This window comes from Equus przewalskii, chromosome 13 (assembly GCF_037783145.1).
Source record: "Equus przewalskii isolate Varuska chromosome 13, EquPr2, whole genome shotgun sequence".
Taxonomy (NCBI): domain Eukaryota; kingdom Metazoa; phylum Chordata; class Mammalia; order Perissodactyla; family Equidae; genus Equus; species Equus przewalskii.
In genome coordinates, this window is record NC_091843.1 from 36,966,952 (window position 1) to 36,990,130 (window position 23,179).

At 49.4% G+C, this 23,179-nt stretch overlaps 1 protein-coding gene across 5 annotated transcripts in view; it reads right to left on the bottom strand.

Annotated features, from left to right (window-relative positions):
- The window catches only part of CTNNA1 (catenin alpha 1), a 313,987-nt gene that overhangs the window by 236,762 nt on the left and 54,046 nt on the right, over nt 1-23,179 (bottom strand). Inside the window, exon 2 of one of the 5 annotated variants that reach the window (XM_070570710.1) lies at nt 15,242-15,302. The exons of the other annotated variants lie outside the window; for them this stretch is intronic. The gene's annotated coding sequence lies outside the window, so the exon portion shown is untranslated. The remainder of the gene's footprint in view (nt 1-15,241; nt 15,303-23,179) is intronic. 5 annotated transcript variants of the gene reach the window in all.

Here is a 23,179-nt window from a genome sequence, read left to right on the forward strand (position 1 = left end):
CTGCAATTTGGTGATTGTTATATAGCATTATTGTGGCCGTGGTTAACTGATATAAACCCCTTCTTACCAAGATTACCAGGTCCTCAGTTCATGCCAGTTGCCACAGCTCTATCCCCTGCCTGGGCTTTGAAGTGTACCTGAAGGTGGGGCTTCTGAGGAAGCTCCATCCCTTCTGTGACAAGTCCAGCCACAGTGACTGGTGCCAAGGCTCCCCAAACTGTGGCCCTTTGTGCTCAGCCCTCATAGTCACTCATGGCCCTCAGTGATTGCTTAAGCTTGATTCTCAGATCCATAACTTCAGGCAATTCATTTAATCTTTCTTTGCCTCATCTGTAAAATGGAAACAATAATAGTACTTAATTCATAGGGTTCTTGTGAGAAATAAGTGAATATATATAAAGTGTTTAACACAGTGCCTGGGCATATAGTAAGTGTGCAATAAATGCCAGCTGCTACTATTACCACATATTTGTTCATCAAATAATCTTCCTCCTCGGTCCTCCCATCTCAGAGGACCTGTATTCACATGAGCTCAGGTCTCTGCTCTGATGGAATTCATACCTTCATTCCCTTTCTAGTCTTGAGAATTCCAACTAACCCTCCTGAGTTGTGCCCATCCCTCTTCAATCTGGGAAGCATTAAGCCTCCAATTCTAACCTCTGCTAAGAAAAGCTGTGTGGAAGTTGTTTCTGAGTAGCCTGCTGCTTGCAGCTTTTCCTTTCTATCTGGAAACACACAAATCCTCATGGAGGTCAATAAAGTCCAAACCTCAAAGACACAAAGTCTGGCTCTCCTCCCAGGAGGGGTGGAATGCTTTTCATTCCTTTGAGGTGAGGCTGCAGCTGAGAAAAACTAGACAGGGTTATTTTCTCAATAGGTCATTCTGCTACATCTAATTCTCAGTAAATCTTCACGACCAGACTGTGAATTCCTTGGCTGTTTTATTTGCTGTGTACCTCCAGAGCAGAGAATAGAACCCACGCTTAGCAGGTGCTTGATAAATGTTGGGTAAATGAATGAATGAAGAATACGGGTTATAGACCAAGACAATTTCCAAATTAGGGGTGGAGAAATAAATATGAGCACGCAGTACTGTGTGCTTAGCCTCATGCTCAATGCTGAGGCCCATACAGGAACAGTACCAAGAGACCTAGAGCCTATACTCAAGTCCTCAAAGACTTAAGTCTACAAAGGAAATAAAGCTCAACCACACAAACCACTTGCTCTGTCCCACATCAGAGAGAGCTCAATGAGGAGCTTGGCTCAGAAGAAGCTGTGGCCTTGATGGTGCACGGGAGTCTTAGGGAAGGAAGAAGCAAGATGCAGCCTAAGGTTTGAAGGTCTGGGAGAGGCTCAAACACTCAGCAGAGGGCCATTTGCTTATCAGGTGTCCAAGAACGTCACGAGCAAAGGCACAGCACAGGAATGAGTTTGCTGTTTGGGGAAAACAAGGAGACCAGCCTGACGTGTCTGTAGGACTTGTGACAGGGAGTCATGGGAGATAAGTTTTACTATTTTGGGCTGTGACCTGGGTGTAGAGACCTGGAAGCCAGGCTGGGAGTGGCTCCTGATGAGTCAGGCAACAAAGAGTGGGACCCTGAGACGAGGTGTGACAAGCATCCACTAGCAGCAGAAGCTCTCTTTCCTTTCCTTCCAGGATGAGACGAGATTTGAATCCAAGACAGAGATTCCAGATAATGAGCCCAGTGGAGAGGCAGATCCTTCAGCTCCTCCAAGAAAGTGGAATTTGTGTCAGTGAGAATTCTTTGGTTGCAAGCAACAGAAAAGCTCAAAATAACTTAAGCAAAAAATGATTAGAAATAAATGGGGTTGGTTTACAGAACCAAAGAAAATACTGAAGAGCCTGTCCCAGATAGATGAGAACCAGGACAGTGAAATCAAGGGAGCTGGGGCTAAGGAATAATATTCTTCATGATGCTCCTTTGAGGAATAAATGAAATCCATTTTCATGTCATTTCACTCAAGATTCATGGGAGAAAAAGCATCTGATTGGCCTAGCTTGGGTCATATGCCAATCCTTTGGCCAAGGAATGGAGACAGGCTTCCTTAACAATCCACCAAGATTATAACTGCTGAAGTAGTGCTCCCAAGCCGACTCCCCAAAGCTGGTGCCAGGCAAAATGGATACTGGACAGACCAAAACAGTAGTTTTCTACTACAAGTTGTGTGCACTGGGAAAACCTAGGGCCCAGTTCATCTTGGAGGTTGGGGAGAGAGGAAGGATGGAATAGTTACCTGAACCAGTAGGTATACGTGATGATTAATTTAATACATAAACTTAACTGGGACACAGGATGCCCAGATATCTGGTTAAACATTATTTTTGGGTATGTCTGTGAGGGTGTTTCTGGAGTAGATAAGCACTTGGATTGGTAGACTGAGTGAAGGGGACTGCCCTTCCCAATATGGGTGGGTATCATTCAATCTGTTGAGGGCTTGAATAGGACAAAAAGATGGAGGAAGGTTGAATTCTCCGTCTGCCTGACTGCTTGAGCTGTGACATCACTCTTCTCTTGCCCTCAGTGCTCCTGGTTCATAGACTTTCAGATCCAGACGGGATTCTATACTATCAGCTTTCAAGCTCTCAGGCCTTCAGACTACACCACTGACTTCCCTGGGTCTCCACCTTGCAGATGGAAGAACATGGGACCCTTTCAGCCTCCATAATTGTGAGCCAATTCCCTATAATAAATCTCATTTTCTTATCCATCTATCTATCTCTTATTGGTTCCGTTTCTCTGGAGAACCCTGAATAATACAGTATACATTTATGCCTTGACCCCTAGGCTTCAGAGCTTAGAGTTAGCCTCACGTTCCACCCTTATGGGTCTTCAGGGTCACCAGGGTGAGAAATGAGCTGTGTGAAGAAAGGGACCACTAAGGTTCAAATGGGAATCCAGGATAGTGTTGAGAAATGCACCTTTGGAATTTAACAGTTCTACAGGGGAAGAGGGAGGGACTTGGCATTTCCAGGGATAAGTCAAGCAGGAACAGACCCTTTCTCTGTCTCTGAGATGCTGAGAGGGTCAGGGTGCTCTCCCAGGCTCCTCAGATCAAAATGGAATTTCAGAAGATAAGGGGCAGAGGCCAGTGCTCACGCAGGGGAGAAGCAGGCAGAAACCTCCTGCTTCACTTAGTTGAAAGAGAGTCACTTGGGGCAAGACTTTGTTAGGAAAGTATAATTACCCAGTCTGCCTGCTCCTAAAGTCTGGCATGAGGGGAACAGGGCCTTCTGGGAATCCTGATGCTAAACAGCTGGGGTAGCAGTAGACTCAGGACAAATGAAATCCTCCCCACATGGCTGGAGCCTCCTGTGAGCCTGGCCCAAATTTGGCCTACCTTGGCCTGAGAGATGGAATGAGTTCTGAGTACAGGTGGCACAGGGACTTGTAAGCTTTTTAGGAACCAGGAAGGGATGAATAGGCTTAGGGGTAGGTGACATTAGGAGGAGGAGATAAGAAGGTCCTAGATTCACTCTCCATTCTTCTCTGCTCTGTTCAGTACCCCAGAAGCTGACTTCTATGGACCGTATTGCCCTGGCTCCTTGCCCTTAGCTGCCTGTGGGGTTTGGCCAATGGCAGGCACTGGCAAGAGACAAGCCAATGGGAAAAAAGAGAGGTGAGGATATTTATTCCCTACCCTCAGCCCCACTGCTGGGCCTTGGTGTTGGCAGCAGCTATATTCCTTTTCAGAAGGCCACAGCTCCTGCAGGACAACAGCCCTACCACATACAGCTCCCACCAGGTTCTGGCAACACCACTCCCTCTTCACCCCTTCCCCTTCCAGTCTAGAAGTGGTAAAAGCTTTCTTCTGTGTCTAGACTCAGGGCGCCTCTAGGTCATTTGCTGTTTCCTATAACCCCACCCAGGAAATATTCCCTTCATTAGTCTCTCTTCAACTTACCCGCTGACTGTGCCATCTTTTTTCTGCAGTGCCCCTGCCACGTACAGCCCCTTACTGTGACAGCACAGAGCATGGAAACCCCCTGTTCACCTTGGCCCCTTGTTGGGTGTCCCTGCCCAGGACTGTCTCAGATCGACCGATGACAATCAAGGAATCTCAATCAAGCGTTCTCTGGAGTGTGGCAGGGCCCTTGAGAGGTTATTCTGTCACCTCCCTGCCCCCATACATACAGAACAGTAACAAGGCAGATTGGCCAGCCGAGGAAAGGCTGTCAGCCAAGGAGAGGCCCTCTGGCCTCAGGTGCCCACCAGAATGGGCTCTCTCCCCTCTAGCCTCTCCTCATTCCTCCTGCTGTGATCTCAGCCTGTTCTTTGTTCCTCCATGGACTCTTTCCAGCAGGGAAGCTGGGCCCCCCCTTTACAATCTACCCCTAAACTTCAGCTGTCTTCTGCTTACCTCCGCCTTTGCCCAGAGATAATTCTTTTTTCTGTCCTCCCACCCCCTTCAGAGCATGGGAGGGAGCAGAGAGGACCCTTCTCTGGGCCTTACACTCCCACCAAAGACCTTGGTTTCCCCAGGAAGCAGCAGGCGGGGGGAGGCCCATCTCAGACTGAAGACAAGACAGCTGCTCATTAAGAAAGCTGAGAACCGAGGGAGGTGACTAACAGTGTCAGGAGCAGAGCCCAGCATGAGCAGAGAAGTGAGCAACAGCATCGGAGTTGATTGTGGGAGAAAAGAGAAGACAGGAGAGTCAGTCCCAGAGTAGTCAGGACTCTCGCCCTCAGAGGATTCTCTCAGGATAAAACCAAACAGCCTGACCCTCTCCCTCCCAGGAGCTGTCATCTTAGAAAAGAGGACTACTCTGTCACCTTGTGTGGGGTGAGGGGCTATTGGGACATGAATACAGGCAAGGATTTTTTTTTTTGGAGGAAGATTAGTCCTGAGCTAACTACTGCCAATCCTCCTCTTTTTGCTGAGGAAGACTGGCTCTGAGCTAACATCCATGCCCATCTTCCTCTACTTTATATGTGGGACACCTACCACAGCATGGCATGCCAAGTGGTGCCATGTCTGCACCCAGGATCCGAACTGGCGAACCCCAGACTGCCAAAGCGGAACGTGCGCACTTAACGCTGCACCACCAGGCCGGCCCCCAGGCAAGGATGTTTATTCATTCATTTCACAAACATTTATTGAGTGCTTACTACATAGTAGGAGCCAGCAGTGAATCAGACAAACATAATCCCTGCCCTCAGGGAGCTTGCTTCCTAATGTATTTAAAATGCAAACTCCTTCTGTGGTCCACAAAATTGCACTTGGTCTGGTCCCTGTCCTCATCTCCAACTGCATTTTGTGCCCCTCTTCCCTCTCTTACTCTCCTCTAGTCATAAAGGCCTTCTTACTATACTCTGAGCATGCCAACTTCATTCCTGCCTCAGGGCTCTTGCAGCAGCTGTTCCCTCTGCCTGGAACATTCTTCTCCCAGATCTCCTCAAGGCTGCCTCCTTCTGGTCATTCAGGGCTCAGCCAAGGGACTTCCCTAGCAGAGAGACAAGCATTCCAGGTGGTGGGAAATGCTTGTTTGATAGTCCTGACATGGGAAAGAATTGAAGAACTGAAAGGAGACCAGTGAGGCTGGGGCAGAAAGGGCAAAAGGCAAAAGGAAGTGATTTGGCCTGAGTTCCCCTGAAAGCCAGGCATGGGACAAAGGGTATGATCCAGGGAGCAAGGGTGAGGGACAGAGGGGTGAGACTGAGGAGAGCCCATGTGAGAGAGAATATATTATTGAATAGGTCACAGCTTCAAGCAACCAGGCAGCATTCTGAAAAGCTTTATGAAGAGTCTCAGAACCATCTACCAGGCCCAGAAGAGGGAAACTTTTATCCAGTGGTAACCACTGCCATTGTCAAGAGTTGCCTCCAGCGTATTAACTACCCTGGACTTCAGGCTGGAAAGCCAGGCAGTTCCCTGGCCACAAAGAAGCCCTGGGGCAGAAAGCCAGAACGTAGGTCTCTGGCCAGAAGGGGAGGTGCTGTCAGGTCACAACCCATGAGCTGGTTGAAGCCAGAATGGAGTTGTTTGTCACAGCAGTAGCCAGAATAAGAAGTGAGATTGAAAGAATTTGGAGTGGGGCACAAGAGGTGTCTCATAGAGTAAGACGGACACAACGTGAGGCTGGAGAGATGAGGGATAACTGTGCATATCAGAAGAAGGGGATGGAAGCTGGTCTGTGCAAGCAAACGTTGACGTGGGTGCAAGAGCGAACTGTGGTGGTGTGAGTCCTCAGAGGGCACCACCTCTTTGTGGTGTGCCCAACCAGGCCACTGCCCACCCCTTCATGTCCCAAGGAGGCCATTTCTCACTTTTCTGTGAATTTACTAAGTATCCCGCAGCATCATCCCATGGGGAAGTGTGAAGAGGCAGGGCACTAAAGTGTTTTTCAAGGTACATGCATGTGATCTGTGTTAGATGAAAGCCTGGGAAGGATTCTCACAGTATTTTTCACAAGACTCTTGCCTGGTGCACATTCATTCAGGAATCAGTATATATTTACTGAGTATTTACTATGTGGCAGGCACTGGGGATGCAACAATGATCAAGAGTGCCACGGCAGGGGGCCGGCCCTATGGCCGAGTGGTTGGATTTTCACGCTCTGCTTTGGCGGACCAGGGTTTTGCCAGTTCGGATCTTGGGCGCAGACCTGGCACCACTCATCAAGTCATGCTGAGGCGACATCCCACATGCCACAACTAGAAGGACCCACAACTAGAATACACAACTATGTACTGGGGGACTTTGGGGAGAAGAAGGAAAAAGAAAAAAAAAAAAAGTGCCATGGCCCCTGCCCTCACCAAGCTCATACCCCAGTGGGTGACACGTAGACTTGGTACCCGTTCCATGCATTTCAATGTGCACATGGCACAGGCTACCTGGTGGGGGCCTACAATGCTACATCCCTTCCTCCATAATCTCCCCCTTCCCCACTCCCATCCCCTGCATCCCCTAGCCCCACACTGACTTTGGCCCCAGGCAGACAAAGGATTCCAACCACCCGAGCTAGGGGCCAGCTCATTCTCATTTCTCAAGAAGTTTAATTTTGCCAACAGCCAGAGGCAATGAAAGCAGCTCTGGAAATCTGGCTGCTGGTACTCTGGGCTGGGATAGGCAGCCCAGAAATAATTGCCTCTTAGAGCGTTTTATTGGAATGTGCACGTGCTTCCTGCTTCTTGTGGGAGTTGTTCCCTCCCAGGGCTGCTGCTTAATGTGAAGAATGAATTAGGCCTTTGAGGCTGGTGGGAGCTGCTTCAAAGAAAGGGTGGAGGAATTTGGAGAGCACTTGCAATCCTGTCTGTCACATGTACCAAAGCCTCACCACCTTGTGGTCATACAGTTTCCCCCAAGGTCTGCCTCAAACCCCCGCTGCCCTGGAAGGCCCTTGCCTAGGGTGCATGGCCCTGAGACTGGGGATCCGAGCTCTGAAGACTGCTTTGCTCTAGAAGTCTCCCCCTTGCTGCTATCCTTAGCACAGGATGGCTGCTTCTCCTTGCTCTGAGTAGGGAAACAGAATGCTAATGATGATGAGTCTAGATTTTCCCTGGTGTGGAACCAGCCAAATGGATCCTAATGCCACCTCCTGGCTCAGTCTGCCAGATCTGTGACAGCACCAAGAAGGCTGCCTCCTCTGCTGCTGTTGTGGCATACGAGGGGAGTAAACAGGCAGAGAGAAAGAGTCGGGGGGAAATGACTGTAACAAAGGAAGAGGTTTCATTTATGTGCCCCAAATCTGGTGGGGTTTTCTCAAGGTCATTGACACTATCTCTCTGACTCCAGCCCAGTAAGTGCCTCCCAGCCTCCCTGGGGATCCCATCCCACTCCCCTGACTTGCTGGACCCTTGGCTATGTCAATGGACATGAGAAGGGCTCCATCTCCATGCAATTATTTCAGCTCTGTGCCTCGACTGAAATCCTCTGGGATTACAGGCCTGTTGATTACATTCTCTCTAAAATAATCACCCTTCATGTAGGTTATGATATGGTCCTGAGGCACATAAGGGAATGGCTGTCAGGGTTGGTGGGGGAACCACTGCCCTGTTTAGTGTTCCCTGATATGGGACACAAACACCTCCAGACCTGAGGAACTCCTGCTGATGCTGCTCCCGGCTGCAGTTCTCCAGCAGGCCCACGGAAGTGCTATGCCATTTCACTCCTTCCCCATCTTGGCTTCTGGAAAACTACTCATTCTTCAAAACCCTGATCAAAGATCACCTCTTCTCTGAAGCCTTTCCTGTTCCCTTTTCAGGAAGAGCTCACTCTCCTTAAGTCAATAATTCACTCTGCAAACAGCATGATCTTGAGCAAGTTATTATTACAAAACCTCTGTAAAATGGGTGTAATATAGCCCTTGCAGGGTTAGTGAGGAACTAGAGACAATACATGTTTGAAACCTAGAATTGTGCCTGGTGCATAGTTTAGGTTCAGAAAATGACAGCTCTTGGAGTGATCACGCTTGTCCAGTGGCTTGTTTACACTTCTGTCACCTTTAACAGATTATGGACTCTTTAAGGACAATGGCCACAGTTGAGCCATTGCTGTATCCATAGCACCCTGGCTAGCTCAGAGTGAGCACCCAATAAAGGGTAATAAATGTCAGCATTATCATTAGGATACTTAAGATAACACTAACTGGCCTTCAGTAAGTGTTTACCATGTGCCAGGCACTGTTCCAAGAAATTTACCAGGATCATTTCACTTAATCTTCACAACAATCCTATAAGTGTTATCATCCCCATTTCACAGATGAGTAAACTGAAGCTTACCAAGGTGAGACAATTTGCCTGAGGTCACATTGTAAGGAGTGAAGGATGGGGGCAGTTTTGAACCAGGTCAGTCTGACGCCATAGTAAACAACTCCATACTTGATTGCTGAGCATCCTCTGTACTGTATCACAAGCCTCAGTCCACCTGACAACAGGAACTGGGTTTGGTTTATTTATGGAGTCCCTGAGTCCCCGACCCTGGCACAGATCCTGGCACACGGTAGGCCACTCAGTCAGTGTTCTTTGGATAAACAGATGAGAAAAGGAGAGGGAGAAGGGAGGTCAAGGGCAGATGGTAGGACTGGGGTGGGGCAAGAGACGTTTTATTTTGGAGAGCAATGGGAGGTGAGCGCAGAAGAGGGCCGGGGAGAGGGTTGTGTCCTGGCCTTCAGGTTCACACAGCTTTTCAGGGGAGCCATGCCATTCCCACCATCCCAACTTTCAACTGCGTCTGAAAGGGTGTTCCCTTGGGAACAGACTGACACTCAGAAGAATGTGAGCTGAGGGCTCAGGTGCTCCCTCCTTCCTAGGCAGCCCCTCTCCAACTCCAGGACCCCTGGCCTGCATTATAGGGGACAGAGAGAGGTTTGTGGTACATAACGAGTCAGCATTTGGGAGAAGAAGAAAGTAGCTGCAGCATCTCTGTGCCTCAGAGGATTAGACTGTGGGAGCCAGGGAGTCACCGCCACTCTATGCATTCAACATTCATAGGCTGACCTCACTGAGCAGGGTCATGGCCCTGGGGAAGACAACCTCGACGGAGGTAACTGTCTCCTGTGAGTGGGTGGACAGTCTCTGTTCCTTGTTTTCTTGTCAGCACTCTGAGGTGAGGGTGAGGCCTGCCTGCCATCTGACCTCAGAGCCAGGGTCGTGGGGACCTTGGCCAGCTGCATCCTAACCCAGCCCTGTTTCTTCGAGGCCAGTTGGTGCTAGGGAGCGAAAGGAAAAATTTAATTTATACTTCTCCCCTCGATTCAGAGTCTGGGCAGCTATTTTGACTGCTTCGCTGGAATACTCTTTAATTCTGAGTTTCTTTTTCTCATTACGGCTCGAAAATTAAAATCTCTCTGCCTTGGGCAAGTGAAGGCTGAGGGAGGGATGGCTGCCACTGCTGCACATTTCTTATTTAAGTCAATTTGGAAACACTGACTGCTTTCTCTCAGGGCAGGTGACTGAGGGAAGAGGACAGGACAGACTTTAGTCACCCTCCTTCCTACGGTGTCGGCATTAATCCTCCCATTATTCCTGCAGCCCTCACTGACCTGGCCTAATCACAAACTTAATAACACCCTGTGCTTGTAAAGCTCTTCCCTGTGCATTATTTCCAGCTGATCCTCACAATAGCCCTGTGAGGAAAGAAGGCAGGTGTTCTTGTTCATGTTTTTATTAACGAGGGAACTGAGGGCCCAGGGCATTTGAGAGATGAGAGACTAGCCCCTGAGGTCCTCAGGGAGGGGGCTTCAGATGGGGGTGGTCGAAGTTGTGACTCCTTCCCTTCAGGTCTCCTTGCTTCTGAGAAGACAGCTGCGGCCGAGCCACCTCTTCTCGTTGCTCCCAGAATACAGAGCGGGCGACCCACTCAGGATCAGCATGATCTAGGCCAGCTCCTGTCTCCTCCCTGAGCTTCAACTTCATTATATTTAAAAGAGGGAGGCCCACCTGGTGGCGCAGTGGTTAAGTTCACAAGCTCTGCTTCAGTGGCCCGGGGTTTGCCAGTTTGGAGCCCGGGTGTGGACCTAAGCACCACTTGGCAAGCCATGCTGTGGGACGCATCCCACATATACAGCAGAGGAAGATGGGCACAGTTGTTAGCTCAGGGCTAATCTTCCTCAAAAAAATAAATAAACAAAAATAAATGATAAATAAAAGGGAAGTTGTCTGGGGCCGACCCAGTGGCGTGGCATGGCGTAGTGCTTGTAGTGGTTAAGTTTACGTGCTCCCCTTCAGTGGCCTGGGGTTCACAGGTTCAGATCCCGGGCGTGGACCTGCACTCCTCTCATGAACCCATGCTATGGCAGCGTCCTACATACAAAATGGAGGAAGATTGGCATAGATGTTAGCTCAGCGACAACCTCCCTCAAGCAAAAAGAGGAGGATTGGCAGTGGATGTTAGCTTACGGCCAATCTTCCTCACCAAAAGAAAAAAATTTTAAAAAATAAGAGGGGTTGTCCTAAATTATGCCTAGAGCTACCCTGCAATGCCTGTTCCCAGACCCTAGGGGAAAGGAGGACCATATTGTTTGTTGCTTTGCTCCATCTCCATGTTTCTGGCTCTCTGTCTTTTGGTGTTGACTGCTCATCTCTGTGTGAGAACACCCAGCTGTCTTTGTCCTGCTTATCTTTTCTCTCTGCAGATCTCTCCCTGATTTGCTCATAGACTCTCAGAGGGATATTTGGTCCACATGGTGTCTCCCAGTAGAGCTCCAGAACACCCCCTCTGAGAGGGTTCTGGAGAAGGCAGTCTGGCAGGAGGTGGCTCCAGATTGCCTCAAAGCCATAGCAGCACACTGTTTTCACTGAGCACATCAGGAGGTACTTGGGGTCTTACAACCTGTGGAAAAGGTTCCTTTCACTGGGGCACACAAGGTCTAGGAATGAAGGCTGGGCTGCATCTCAAGCAGCATAAGAAGTTGTGACTGGCTTGTCGGCAAACAGCAGCACCAGCCTTCTAGGGGCACAGGCTCTGGTGGAAAGAGGAGTTTCTTGTTCCACCTTTGCCCCCATCCCCAGTTCCCTTGAGGACCTGGTAGTTTTCCACATTTTTCTATCCCCTGTTCTGGGACTCTGGAGAAATAGGAGCCCAAGGCATCCCGTGACCCTAAACCTACCCAATAACCTCATGTTTTTGTTCCTGGTGTGAAATGATAGCCACTCTCACCCCCATCCTCCTCCCTGGGGAGTGGGAGCCAGACTGCTCTCTTAGTAACCACCTCAACCCCAAGGGCCACAGGGAACTCCAAAACTAACCTGAGCGAGCACAAAGGACAGCCTGGGCAACCAGGGGCTTCCAGAGGCTGGTACAGGGGGGAGAGCTGAGGGTGTGAGGAGGGAATGAGTACTTCCTGGAGATAAAAGCTTTGGACTGCAACTCAAAATCAAAAAAGAGGCTGCATGATTGAAGCAGGGAAAATCAGACAGATCTGGGATCACATTTCAGCTCCACCTCAAGCTGGGAAATCTCAGGCAACCTCTGGAAACCTCAGTTTCCTCCTTCACTTTCTACAATGGTGATTATTCCATAGTGTTGTTGCAGGACTGAATGAAATAATGTACATAAGACACTCACCAAGGTCCCTGGCATATATAGGCACTCAGTAAATGGTTGCTGTTATTATTTTATTATTAATATCATTATTGTTGTTGTTGTTGTTGATCGAGAGTTAAGAAGTGAGGGTTGGAGACAGACTTTCTTGTTTGCAGAGACACTCAGCTACAGTGAGTCAGAGAAGGAATCCAGAGGCACTGGGTCTCCACCAGAAGCTCTCTGTGGTGTCGTGAAAGCCCAGCCTTATCTCGGATGCTATCTTGTTGACTCAGACATAGACTCAAGGGTTTCTGTTTCCTTGTGGCAGCTCACTTTACACCGAGAACAAAAGCATCTTGGGAAATTAGAGTCACAGAGGCTGGGCAGTCAAGTCCCTCTCCTGTCAGATAAAGAGCCCCCTGTTCCAATTCCCATCAGTGGCAAGGGATGATGCTCAAGCTGCCACCAAGCATGAGGGCCAGGCCAGAGGGAACAACGGTTTGGCAGGTGCCTAGGCCTTGGAAAAAAACTGAGGTCCAAAGAGAAACCAGAGCTGCCCCAGTGGGCACTGTCTTCTCCTTTGTGCCTCTCACTCTTTGCTCATCCCTCTGCCCTGTTTCTAGCTGCCCCACAAAACCCCAATTCCAACAAGAAGGATGGGACTAAGGTGAAACCTGGTAGGGTAGACTTGGAGCTCCTCCCCCGGGGGGAGGTAGTTTGGAGTGTTGGGCTTCCTCCTACATCACTCGGGCTAGAGATCCAAAGATGACTGGAGGGCCAGGAAATGGGACAGAAGTGCTAAGATCCTGAGAAGGGAGAGTCCACAGCTGTCAGCCACACCTCACCCTCTCTCTCTTCCTCAATCCCATTTCCCTGTTCATTCTTTCTTCTGATTCTCCCCTTTCCATTCTCTTTTCTCTGCCTCTTCCTCTTTCTCCTCTCCTTATTCACAGGCTGGCTTTCCAAGTTTTCAACTTCTGTTCCCAGACCCTTGTACATACAGGAATATTTCTCTTTTTGTTTCTCTTGTTCCCTTCTAATTGCCTCACCCAGAAGCAGGGATTCCTGCCTTCTCTGATAGAGGTGTAAAAGAGAGCTAAGCCCCAGAGTTTAGGCTCAGGCCCCTCAGTGGTACATGGGGGCCAGGGGCTAGGCTGTGTGGAAGAGAAAAGCATGAATTGGCCCATGAGAGCGTAAAGATGGCATAGACAAATGGAATGCAGTATTGATTGGGCTCTGGGTGACTCATCACCTCAAAGGAGGGATCTGGGAGAGTGATGTCATTGCTGGAGCCGGTGGTGACACCGGCAGCTGCACCCCATCCCTGCCCTGAGACCTTTTCTTGCCTTGCCAGCTTCTTTTTTGGCTCCCCATGACAGAGCACAGCTGGGAAAGCAGATTTCACCTCTGATGTCATTTAGAACCACAATGTGGTTTTCTCAGATTGAGAGATTTCCTTCCTACATCCTCACCTCCACTTCCTCTGCCTGTCTTAGTAGATGTACTAATGTGCATGTGGGCATTCACTGTCTCACACATGTGTGCACACTTTTCATATGTGTGTACAGCTTATGTGCGTGCCCACACACACACACTCATACATACTCCCACCCGCCATCTGTTTCCATCACTGAGAGGAATAAACTAGGCTTCCAAACAGTGCTAGGGGACTGATTTTTCCTGAGAGTGATGTGAGGAAGAACTCCTGTGTACTCTTGTCTGCTGGCATCTTGATGCCATGTGCCTCTCAACTTCAGGGGCCACAAATTGAGCCAAAGTAAGCCCAGCATTTGAATAGGCATGTCTCCTTGAATATGTGAATTTCCACCTTCATAATCATGGGGAAATTGGGAAGGGATGAGGTTGGCAGGGGACAAGGATATGTGGAGGAGGACAATTTGAGTAGGAACAAAGACTTAGGAAACTGACTCCAAGACAAATGTCATCATCATCATCATCCTTCTCTCTCACTCATCTCCAAATTGAATGTATCTTTCCCTCTATATCCTTGGAAGAGAGAGAGTTGGATACACTTCTTAACTAAGTCCCAGGATTCCAGCTAAGCTGGAGCAGAGGAAGGGTTCCATATATGAGTGTGAATATTAATACTATGTAAATCACATGTAAGTACTTTGAAAGCAAAAATAAATAGCCTGTGGCTCTTGAAAAAGAACAAGTAACCTGAGGTGAAGGCAGTGGAGGAGCCACAGCCCACATAATGGAGTGACTTCCAGAGTCTGAGTGGAGGATGAGCCCACTCCAGTCCTCTGGAGATCCTAGCCTGTGACACAATGGAAATGGTTTGTTTTGGCCATAAGCAACCAACAAGTATTTGTCAAATGCCCACCTGATGTGGTGGCAGAGGTAGATTTTCCATGAAGCCAATGAAGCTTAAGCTTCAGGGCTCCTCATTTGCACAGACCCCTTCCAAAGCCTGCACCTAATTTTATGTTCATAATTTTGTATTCTTTTTCTTAAAGTGGGCTTTCCCAAATTGTATTAGCTTCGGGACCCACAAAACCTGGGTCCACCTCTGCAATGAAGAGAATAAATTCTCTGTTCTTAATTAATTAATTTATTTTTTAAGATTTTATTTTTCCTTTTTCTCCCCAAAGCCCCCTGGTACATAGTTGTATATTTTAGTTGTGGCATGTGGGACACCACCTCAACGTGGCCTGATGAGCGGTGCCATGTCCGCGCCCAGGATCCGAACCAGTAAAACCCTGGGCCGCCGCAGCGCAGTGTGCAAACTTAACCGCTGGGCCATGGGGCCGGACCCTCTGTTCTTAATTTAATTAGCAGCTTCCTTTGAAATCATCTCTCTTTCTATCAGAGATGCCCATCTGTCTGCATGGCCTTTTATGCCCCTTCCTCTGGACCAGTTGAACTCCAAGGCTGCTCCTGGCTCCAGGATTCCACAATTTTCTGCCTTGAGGCTGATGTAGGAGGATGATGAAGGTAGCTGCTTTGTTGTTCAAAGGATGTGGCCCTCGAGCCAGCCCTGATGGCCTAGTGGTTAAAGTTCAGCACGCTCACTGCTTCGGTGACCTGGGGTTCCTAGTCACAGAACCATACCACCCATATATCAGTTGCCATGCTGTGGTGGTGGCTCACATACAAGAACTAGAATGACTTACAACTAGGATATACAACCATGTACTAGGGCTTTGGGGAGGGGGAAAAAAAGGCCCTCTTGCCCAAATCCTAAGAACCTCAGGGAGAAAATACCTGACAATAAATAATAGTAATACCTTACCTTACATGTGTTGAACCTTTGAGTTTCTAAAGGGAATGTGTCATTTGATCTTCACGACAACCTTGAGACAAGGAGGAGACATGTTATGGAGACTTGCTGTAGACAAGGAAACTGACTCAGAAAGTTGAAATTACAATAATAATAGCTCACACTCACAACACTGTTGTAACGGCATGGTGTTATTGTTGTGCTCATTTAATCTGCACAACAACCCTATGAGGTAGGTACTATTATTATCCTTATTTTAGAAATGGGGAAATGGCACAGACAGGTTAAGTAACTCGCCCTACCTAGACTAAAGAATAGCAGAGCCAAGGCAGTCTGGCTGCAGAGTTCATGATCTTAATCTGTTCACTACATAATAACTTGTGTGTGGTCACTAGAATTCATATCTAGATCTGTCTGACGCAGAGCCCTTTCTCATTACCACTAAGCAATACCACCTCCCTAAGGAACCAGGAAGTACCAGCTGCTTGTGGCCAGGGGCCTGGAGGGAGAGACAGGGGAATTGGTAGGAAGTCCAGGTGATTGGTCTAAGGGCCAGGGTCTAGCCAGGGAAGGAAGGATGAATACTAGTGGTCCTCCTGGGCTGATAGCTCAGGGTGGGAGGTAAGCCAACAATCACAAACTTGCAAAGGGCTTGGGGACATGTCTTCCCACCTGGGCCCTCAAGAACCAAAGTCTTTGACCATCTCTCCCTACTTCTGCAATTCTCTGACAAATGAAATCAAGATTATGGTCCAGGAGGTCAGCCCCGTGGCTGAGTGGTTAAATTCACACGCTCTGCTTCGGCGACCCAGAGTTTCACTGGTTCGGATCCTGGGCACGGACATGGCACTGCTTGTCAGGCCATGTTCAGGTGGCGTCCCACATGCCACAACTAGAAGGACCCACAACTAAAAATACACAACTATGTACCGGGGGAGAAAAAGGAAAAAAAAAATCTTAAAAATAAAAAGGTTATGGTCCAAGGTGTGTTTAGGGAGATCACCATGGCAACAAAGGATGATGGATTAGGGGTGAAGGTGAGTTAGGAGAAAGTTGCAAAAATCCAGGAGAGAAGTGACAAGGTGCCAACTGAACCCAGGCAGTGACTGTGGTGTGGAGAAGAAAGATGCAGGGGCGAACAAATAAAGGGTGGACAGGGATGTCTTCTTCAAATGACACAGCCCACATTTGGGCCCCAGTGGAAGAAGGGGGATAGAGAGTGTGGGAGGTGTGGGAAGCAATAAACAATGAGGCCTATAGGATGAGCAGCCCCTGCAAGCTGCCAGAGGTGATAACATCCCATCTTCCTACTCTCTGGGTCCCCAGTCAGGCTGGAGCCCCCAGGCGTGTGTGTGTGTGTGTGTGTGTGTGTGTGTGTGTGTTTAGAATAGAAGTGTCAGCCCTGGGCTCTAGGGCCACATCACGGGGAAGTGAGCTATGGGGAGCATCAGGGAAGCATGATTTAGAGTCTCATTCCCACTGCCCTTCACTGTGCTGCAAGGACAGTTCAATGTAATATATAATTACCGCCGCCCAACAAGGCTGCACTGTACACAGCTCCCCACCTTCCTCCCGCTCCCTCCTGTCTGCCTTCAGACTATAAATCAGTTTTCAATCCTGAGTGCTACCTGTAAATGTTCAAGCTCAGGATCCTCACCTCATATTCCTGCATCCCCAGGAGGGTGGTTTAGGCTCTGAGAGGCCCCACTTTCCTCAGTCCTGATTCTGACACTGTTCCTATCTCCTGATCGATGGTGGGAAGGGCAGGAGAGGAGTCTCTGGGAACCTGGTTTGGGGAGTAGGGGTGGTTGGCTCTGTGTCTACCTGACTCAGCTAGGCCTGAGCTGGACACTGCCCAGTGTGCAGCACTACGGACATGCTCCAGATCAACTGGGCAAGAAGGCATTGAAACTCACCCCTCCCCACTGACTGGCAAGCTCCTCCCAGTCCTGCAGGATGTGCCAGAAGGAGGCAGGTAGGCATCTTCCCTGGAGAGCCTCCAAAAGACAGTGCCCTCACCATGGGCTGATGTGGGAGTAAGGAGGCACCAGCCATGGCTTTGCCCTGAGCTGGGATGGGAAATCCCACAGCATACCTTGGGGGTGATAAAAGGACAAATCAAGAGAGGAATTCTATTTTTTTTTTTAAAGATTGGCACCTGAGCTAACAACTGTTGCCAATCTTCTTTTTTTTCTGCTTTTTCTCCCCAAGTCCCCCTGCTACATAGTTGTATATCTTAGTTGCAGATCCTTCTAGTTGTGGCATGTCGGACGCCGCCTCAATGTGGCCTAACAAGCGGTGCCATGTCCAAGCCCAGGATCCGAACCAGCAAAACCCTGGGCCACCAAAGCGGAGCGCAGGAACTTAACCACTGGGCCATGGGGCTGGCCCCAGGAATTGTTGATTTGTACTGTGGGGACCTGAAATTGGCCACCCCAAGATATGTCTCTTTGGCATCAGGATTATTTGAGGCTGATTGCTTTTGATAAACTGGGACAGGGAAGGAGGCTCTGAGGAATGGAACTTGCCCTTTGTTAGCACACATTTACATTTGTAAGGTAAATCTCTGTCTGTAAAGATGCCTCCCTCTCTGTACCAGGAAGAAGAAAGGAGATGACCTTCTCTCTAGAAACTCTTCATCAATACCAAAGGCAAGGACTTAAATCTGCATTTTATTGTGCTAGTCTGGTAACCTCCTGTAACTGACTTCCCTCCTCCCTCCCAACGGTGGCATTTCTTTACGGATTAAGCATCTTTCCTTAGGGAAGGAACTGATTGCTGCGCTCACCTGTGACTGCCCAGCTCCAGACAATCGACTTGCCTCCTGCTACGCCCACCGCCCACCGAGATAGCAGACCACTGCCTGCTGTGTCCATCAAGCACTGTGCCGACAGGGCAATCTTGTGAGTAGTGTGGGAGGGACATTTCAATCACATGTGAAACACCCTGTTTGGGGGTATATAACCACTATGTGCACCCCACTTCTTCGGTGCCCTTTCTTCCTTCGGGAAGAAAGGCCCCGAGCCATGGTTCCTCATAAAGCTTTGTTTAATTTTCTCTTGCTGTTCTGTCTCATGTGAATTTAATTCTTTCTCCGGCCAGATGAACCCCCATTTGGGAAGAGGAAATGTCCTCCTCCCCTACATTACCTAGCAGGTACCTTGAGAACTTTGATTCTCCCTTTAAAAAAAAGTTGGATGCTTTCCTTCTCCCCTTCCTGCCCCTCTTTACTAGGGTAACTGCAATAGCCTCCATACTGGTCTGCCTGCATCCACTAGTACCCTTCTAACACATCCTCCTGCTGAATGGCGGTCAGCTCATGCCTCTCACTGCCCTGATTAAATTTCTTTGTGAGCTTCCCTCCTCCCTTAGGATAACACCAAATTCCTTTCCAAGGCCTACAGGACCTGACCCTGCCCATCTTAGCATATCAGCCTCATTGGGTATCACTCGATCTCTCATTGCCTCACTCCAACCACAGCACTTTCAGTTTCTCCAACGTTCCTGCCACAGGACCTTTGCACTGGCAGTTCCTGTAACCTGAAATGCTCTTCCTCTGGCTCCTATTCCTCTGGCTCCTACTGTTCCTAAGTCACCACCCCTCCTTGATTACTCCATTTGAAGTAGTTATCCCTTTCTATCTCAGCACCCTGTTTGTTTACTTCATTGTACTTATTATATATTATATAATTTGTAATTCTGTATTCATCAGCTGGTTTCCTCATTTTCTGAGTTTTCCTCACTAGACTGGAATCTCTGTGAGGACAAGGGCCACACTGTCTTATTCATCATTGTATTCCAGGTGCTTAGCATAAAGCCTGGCACATAGGAGGTTTTAATTAAATATTCTTTCAATGAACTGAATGCATAGGAGGTAGCTACCAGAGGGAGTCTAGAAGTTGAAGCTGATTCTGTTGAAGCTGATTCTGCCTATTCCTTATTGCACCCCCACTTGCAAACAGCAAACTGTCAGATTTGTCCTTCCCTACAAGATCAGGCTTACACCCACCCTGGGAAAACTAGGAGCATTCTGACAGGGCCTCTGCCCTCCTTCCTCTCCTTTGGGAAAACTCTTTCAACTGTGGCCCCTTCTGGTTGTCCCTGGAGCTGTCCCTCGAAGCACCATGGGTCAGTGGCCAGTGTTCACCACCTCCCACTCCCCATCAAGGTTCCTGGGTTGCTGCAAAGCATGGCCCAGCCCACACTGATACCTGTGCCCACTGTGGTAGCAGAAGAGAGGAGTGTGAAAGGAAGAGGGGATGTGTGGGCCAGGGGCTCAAAACGGGGACAGCAAAAGGAGGCTGAGGAGGCAGCTCTTCCACGCATTATAATATCCATGAAGTAAGTGCAAATTAACTGAAATCACCTTTTGAATAAGCAGCTTTTATTGAGGGAGCTGCTCTAATCCCTAAATGGCTTTATTGACCACGAGGAGCTTCCTGGTGAGGGAGGGGGTGGGAAATGCCAACGCACTGTCAGGAACCTCTTTGCAGCGCCCTTGTCCCTGTGCTTTTAGATTCCAGACATGCTTCTTGTGGCTAATGGAACTCGCAGATCTCCAGCCTCAGCTCCCACATTCCACTCCCATCCTCCCCCCACCGAGGCTGGGGACCTGGCCTCTGGGTTTGCCGGAGGCTGAGGCTGCTGGATGCCCCATCCCAAGTCTAGATATTGAATGAATCTGGGGGACTGTAAGCAGCTGAGTGCGGCTACAGTGCTACAGCTCTGTGGGCTCTCTGGTATAACCACATCTGGGCATGTAAAACATCCCTGTGCCCGTGTGTAAAGGTGTGAGCGCTGTGTGTGCTGGTGGGTTTGTGTCCATTTACACATACCCCTGGGAATAAGCATCACTGTGTTTGTATCTGTGTGGCTTTGTGTATCTCTCCTCCCCACCCCCCACATCTCCATCCACCTGTACTCTTTCTCAAGCTGTGAGGGGCTGGCCTCAGCTAGGGAAGCATGCTTTTTCAAGGACTAATGACTTACATCAGGGTGATAATGAATTGATGACACATGGAGTCCCCTGGGCTCTAGAGAGAAGGCAGAGAACAACTCGAGATGGAGTGGAGGATGTCAGGGCTTGGGGGTGCAAGGACTTTGTCTCTCAGAAAGTCCATTCCATAGGGCTGGCCCGGTGGCACAGTGGTTAAATTCACTGCTTCAGCAGCCTGGGGTTTGCCCATTCGAATCCCGGGTGCAGACCTACTCAAGCCATGCTGTGGCAGGCGTCCCACATATAAAAAGTGGAGGAAGATGTTAGCTCAGGGCCAGCCTTCCTCAGCAAAAAGAAGGAGAATTAACAGTGGATGTTAGCTCAGGGCTAATCTTCCTCCAAAATAAATAAATAAATAACAATTTAAAAAATAAAAAAGCCCATTCCAGCTCTGTTCAGATTTTAGAGGGTAAGGGGATAGAGACAAAGGAGGTCCAGGGGATGTAGGAAACACATCCCAATATTATCATCAATAGTCGTCAATATTACCAGCCTGGCCTGTCTGCCTCTTCCAGAACCCTCCATTCCCTGCTTTGCTGTCTCTCTCACCCTCCCAAAGCACTCACTCTGACTTTGGAGCTGTGAGGGATAAGGCTGGCTATTCCACTTTCCCAGCCTCTGCCACTCTGGCCCTCACCCAAAGCCAAGTCCTGCCCAGAGATGGAGGGAATGGGTCACTCCTCAGTACTGGATCATATAGAATTCTGAGGGGCCCGGACACATAAGCAGGCCTTGGAGCACCAAAAACTGGAAAACTGCCCCTTGGACATGGAGCCTGTCAAGGCTAATTTGCCTCAATGATCTTTCACAATGGATTTAGGGCCAAGTGAGTCATCACTGGGGAAAGGAGAGGAGAGTCCAGAAACTTGCAGAACATCCATGCCATGCTGGAGGGACCTGGATTACAAAGCAGGACTTCCTCTCATTGTTCAGAGAAGATAAGTGATACCCCACTCCTAAAGGTTTCAGAAAGACTTCATGCAGGTCTTACAGGACCCAGGGGCTCACTTCCCTGAAAAGCTCCTCCACCCCACTTCTCCCCAAGCTGGAGAGCTCCAGCCCCCTTAGCACAACAGCACATGGTAAGTGTTCAATGAATATTAGCTGTTGTGAATATTAGCATAATCTCCTGGTGGAAAGTCTCTGAAGATGGCCCTTACAGGGAGGGCTGAGCCTCTAGGGACCCTGGGAGTCAGGAGGGGTGGGGGGCAATGTGAAGCAGGCATGGTGCCAGGATGCTCAGCTGGAGCACCAAGGAGGCAGAGACCCGGGCCACCACTGTTGTCTATCCTTTCCCTGCCCCAGCTGCGGAGGGGCAGCCTCTCTCTGGGCACTGTAGGAAGTCCTCCCTCTGTCCCAGGCAGGCCCAGTGACCTTTTGCTCAAGCCTGCAAATATATTCTTGGCAAGTCTTGGAAATGAAATTGTGCTCAACATTTGTATAGGGCTTTTCTGTGGCCCAGGCCTTTACAGACATTAGCTAATTAAATGGAGGAGGAAGAGGAGGAGGAGAAGGAAGAGGACCCAGCCTCTCTCCTCCCTCCTGACCTGGAAAGCTCAAGTCTCATTCTTCCATTCTTCTTTCCCTGCAAGGTTGGACTTACTCTAAAGAGGAAGCAACTCCTGGGGAGTTGCCCACTGAGTCAGAAGGCAAGGGGAGGAGGAAGTTTGACAATATATTGAGTAGGTAAGGTCTTCCTGAGGCCATTCTGTCCCACTGCCAGCCATATCCAGCAAGTGGCTCAGTTTCATGAATGGATCAGCCTCCTCCTCCCCCTGGAGGAGGACATGAGGACAGACAGACAGTAACTAGAGCCAGAGCAGGTTGTCAAAGATCCTTCCCAGAAGGCTAGGGGAAACAGGGCACACAGATGTTCAGTCTGGTCTAGAGACAGGGCCAACCTCTCAGCCCATCTGGGAGTCACAAACCTGGACAGCAGCTCCTAGGCTGGAGAGAAGGATGTGCATCTCTGCCCCCATGCTCTTCCTGGCCATCCCAGCATCAGCGGAATTTCCTGCACTACTCCCCAAACTACCCTCCACCATCCTCAGACCCTGCCTCTGCCAGCAGCGGGTCAGCAAGTGGAGCTGCCCTCCAATGTGCAGCGAGTCAATTCTCTCCTGGAGAGGAGAGAAGAAGAGGGGGTGAGAAAGAGAGAGATCCAGCATCCAGGACTAGGACTGAGGTGAATGACCAAGAGAGAAGCAGAGACCAGTTATAGAGACTGACCTAAGGAAGAAATAGGTCATATTTCAGACTGAGACTGTGGAAGAAAGGAAAGGAAGACTACAAGGAGAGTGGAAGGAAGAAACAGCTCCACAGGTAACAATGATGTCAAGAATGAGGATTTCTTGGCACAGCCACAGGCAGCTCCATGTAGGAATCCCCCCAGGAGGCCTAAGAGAATTGCCACAGGGCTGGGAGGAGAGCCACACCTCCCACTCCCCACCCCTCTCCAAGAAGGACAGCATCTGCAGGGGCCCACCTCAGATGTGTGGGCTCCTTCAAGAGGCCAGCAGGCACAGTCTCCTCCCTGATCCCATCACAGGGACTACAAGACTGGAGACTTGGCTCCTCCTCCCATGGTGAGTATCCCCCTCCCACCAGCCCCCTAGGCCTGCCCCTGCCCACCCTGATCCCATCAGTCTGCCTGGTGCTGATTGGGAAGTCAGCAATTCTGGAGGCCCTGCCAAGTCCAGCAGAGGAGGTCTTGACCTCTCCTCACAGTAATTATCTGTCTCATAAAAAATAAGCATTGAACTTCATAAAACCAATTAAGACTTCAAGGCCAGGGCGCAGGAGCAAGCAGGAGTCCAGGCAGCTCTGGCGACAGTGGGAGCCAACTCCAAGGGCAGAGCAGTACCTGACAACTCCCTCCTCTTAGGCCCAGCCCTAAAGGCTACAAAGCTCCTGCAGATGCAACAGAAGACGCTGAGGCCAGACCCAAGGAAGGA